The sequence below is a fragment of the Octodon degus genome, unplaced genomic scaffold (assembly GCF_000260255.1).
Source record: "Octodon degus isolate 3935 unplaced genomic scaffold, OctDeg1.0 scaffold00218, whole genome shotgun sequence".
Lineage (NCBI taxonomy): Eukaryota > Metazoa > Chordata > Mammalia > Rodentia > Octodontidae > Octodon > Octodon degus.
Genome location: NW_004524794.1, coordinates 1,223,058 through 1,226,777, shown reverse-complemented (window position 1 = coordinate 1,226,777; position 3,720 = coordinate 1,223,058). Strand labels below are relative to the sequence as shown.

The following is a 3,720-nucleotide window of genomic DNA, read 5'->3' as shown; positions in this document are numbered from 1 at the left end:
TATTTTAAGGCCATTAGGATTTTATTTTGTTTTTACACTTCTGTCTTATCTTTACCTCCTCTGGAGCTGACTGCTAAGACTAGTGTGAGGTGGGCAGCTGGCTTGCTTGGCTTTCTATTGCTATGACAGCAGACCTGAAAAGATCAACTTGAGGTTCAGCCCATGACCACTGTGAGGACCATGGCAAGGAGGGGGCACTGGAGGCGAGGTGGCTATCAAGCCTGAGATGCCAGGTATCGGTTCTTGGACTCCCAGCCGTCGTGGTGTAGGGGCTCTTTTTGGGGGCAACAGCCCTGGCTTGGTTGGCACTGAGGCTGAGAAAAAGTGTGAGGCAAGGGTGCCTGTGCGGAACCCTCATGCCCCATGAGCATCTGCTTCATGTGGGTCTCTGCCAAGGCATTATCTCCATGTGAGACCTCTGGCTCCAAGAGCAACCTAAGGGACAGGCCACACGCCCCATCCCCTTGAGTCTCTAGGTGACTGTCCTGGGCACGTAGCACTTCTCAGCTCCTGCCACACTCCAGCGAGTCACAAGACTTGTTGAGCACATTGTTTCTTGTTCTCTGTTTGTCCCACTAGAATGGCAGCTGCACATACTTGATGCAGAGACCTCCAGGCATGGCCACTCACATTAGATCAGCCCTACAAAAGGGGCTCGTGAGTGATGCCGACACAAACCCAGGAGTCACCAAGACCTGTAAGAGGTTACATTTTCATTGTCTTAAGTTACCTGCTTGTAGCACGTTGGCTGTAGCTGCCACAAGAAACTCATGCTCAAGTGAATGAACAAAGCAAGCGTGTGCTTGGAGCAGGGAGGGATGGCCACGGGAAGAATGCATGGCGGGGGCAGATTGGGCGTGCTCCCATGGGAGATGAGGGACTAGAACAGACAAAAGTGTCTGCACGCGTGCCCAAGAGGTAGCAGGGGTGGGAGATCCCAAGGGCTGTGCATGCTGGGGGTGGGTGGAGGTGAGACAAGGGGACTGTGAGGGCTAGTTCCTCCTGGCTTCTGTTTGGGGGGGGGCTTTAAGCAGGAGAGGGCAGGATGTGGCCATATTTTCTAAGGTTTGGTAGGAGGTGATCACGTGGCCTGCAGGCCAGGCAAGCTGTCCAGGGAAGGGGAGGCCATTGAGATGGGGTAAGCACAGGTGTAGGGAGACCACAGCAAAGTCCAATCAGCCAAGTGCTAGGAGAAGGGGGAAGGAGGTTCTGGGCCTTGAGCCACCCTGGCCAAGAGCACGGGATGCTGACTGGTGAGATATGGCTTGCGCAAGCACAGAGCCCTTTGAAGACTAAAAGGCTTCTTGGATTTGGCATTGGCATGAACATCCAAAACAAACAGATTTTTTTGAGACAGGGCCTTACAATGTAGCCCAAGCTGGCCTTGAATGCTTGGCGATTCTCCTGCCTCAGCCTCCCTGTTATCTGGGATAACAGATGAGCACCACCACTCTGCTAAAGCAATGTAAATTGCTGTGTGAGTCTGAAATCCAACACATTCAGGTGTGACAGCATATATCTGTCATCCCAGACACAGGAGGCTAAGGCAGGAGGATTACCATGAGTCTGAGGCCAGCCTGGCTATAAGTAAGTTCAAGGCCAGCCAAGGCCACATAGTGAAATCATGCTTCAAAATCAAAACAAAACAAAAAGTACAACACAGAGAGAGCAACTGAAAGGGAGACGGCCCCTTACCCCCGGCCTATGTGAACCCTTTGGTGGCTCCTCATGGGCCAGTCAAACCACCACCTCTAACCCTTCTCAGTAACTCCACCACTGTGGGTTCCATGTGCATGGGTTCTCTGCTGGCCAGGGCCCTTCCGGTCCTCCTCCCAAAGGACCGTAGTTAGAGTCTAGGGGCAGAACACCAAATCTTTTCTGGAGCCACACTTCATTCAGGTCGTGATGAAAAGCCCCACTAAGGGCAGATTTCCAGAGTGTCAGGCTTGTCCCTGCTGCAATCCTAGCCTTCTGACTCCTGAGCTAATTGGGATCCATATGGCCAGCTCCACAGGAAGTGCAGTGGCCTCAAAGATGTCCACGACCTGATCCCTGAATGTGTGAGACCTTATATGGCGAAAAGGGATCCCACAGATATGATGTAGTTAAGGCTCTTGAGATGCTCCTGGGTCATATTCATGGCCCTAAATACAGCTCCATGGCCCCTTCTAAAGGGAGAAGGTTGAGGGACAGGAGCAGAGACATTGGAGGGTGGCATGCTGCTGGATTTCAAAATGTAGGCCAGGGCCAGCTGTCAAGGAATGACAGCAGCGCAGCTCTAGTAGCTGGGACAAGCATGCAGGGGGTGCTCCCTGAAGCCCCCCAAGGGAGTGTGACCCGACGCCTGGACTGCTTCTGACCAGCTTGTCTGTGTGGGTTTCCACCTCCTCAAGCTCTTTCTCAGGGCCTGGGAAGGACTTGGTAATTTTGAATTTATAATTTTTACCTTCTTTTTCTCAATGTAGGCCCTCTACCTCATGAAGCCACCCCTACCCATGTCTATACCAGCCTCTGGCAGATGGAACAAGCCCACATGGCAGGCCATGGTGCTTGGCAGAACCTCCCGGCCCTGGAGTATGCACCTTGCCAAGGCCCCCACCTGGGAATCTGACTAATCTCAGTCCTGTGGCTAACTGTAAGAGACCAAACTTCCCCTTGGTGGGCCTGACCTAGTGGCAGGAGTGTCTGGAGGTCAGAGACAGAGAAGTGGGAGATTCGAGGCCCAGAAGGGATTCAATGACAAAGTCCCCTCCTGGCTGTAAGATGGGAAAGGCCACAGGAGCGGAGCATGGTCAACAACCTTAACAGACTCGTGCAAGGGTCTGCACTCAGGCGTCTAGCCTGGACTGGACTTCAGCCTTGCATGAAGCTTTCAACTGACAGAACTACAAGCAAACAGGGGTTAATTTATGAGGACAGGAGTGGCTGGAGGATGAGTGACTGTGAGAATGGCAGAAACTAGGTGAGTTCCATGAGCTGAGCCAGGTAGAAGGCCTGAAATCACCTCTGCAGTGCCCAGCAAGAAGGATATGCCAATGCCACTTCCATGGGACCCTTTTCTGTCCCTTCCTCTCCTAGACAACATGAGGACCCCTTTTGTGTACTCCCATGCAACACCATCACACACTGGCAAGTGTCCTTGTACATAGGAGTCACTCTGCTGATAGCTGACCAGGGTGGGAAGCTGGTCCGTCTGGCTCACTGGCCCACCCTGGTACCTGGCACAGTGCTGGGAGCACTTCTGCTCTCCGGAGCAAAGTGGCCAAGGCAAACACGTTGGCTCAGGGCTGCAGCGTGGCAGAGCGGCCATGGAGAAGGTGGGGTATAGGGAGGACAGTGGCGCCTCAGAGATTATGGAGGATCACCTGGATGACTCTCCTTGAAGGAGGAGTGATTGTCTCCATTTTGGCTGAGCCTGCCCCTGATTCCATTTATCAACATATACAGAGCTGGCTGGGGCCTTTCCTCATCCCTTCAATTGGCTATAGGCAGTGCTCATCAGTCCAGCCAAGGTGCTGGTGGTGGTCTTTGAGGCAAAGATGACAGGACAGGGTTTCCCTAGAGGCCCCCCCACTGTTCCCATGTGTGAGCTGAGACCAGGCAGAGATTGAGCCTCAAGAGAGGAGAGAGAGAGAGAGAGAGAGAGAGAGAGAGAGAGAGAGAGAGAGAGAGAGATGTGTGAGTGTTGACTTCCGAACTTGAAAGATCACACATCTGAGC

At 53.0% G+C, this 3,720-nt stretch overlaps 1 pseudogene; it reads left to right on the top strand.

Annotated features, from left to right (window-relative positions):
• The first annotated feature begins 3,308 nt into the window (after positions 1-3,308).
• Positions 3,309-3,720, top strand: part of LOC101575542 — a 10,988-nt pseudogene continuing 10,576 nt past the window's right edge.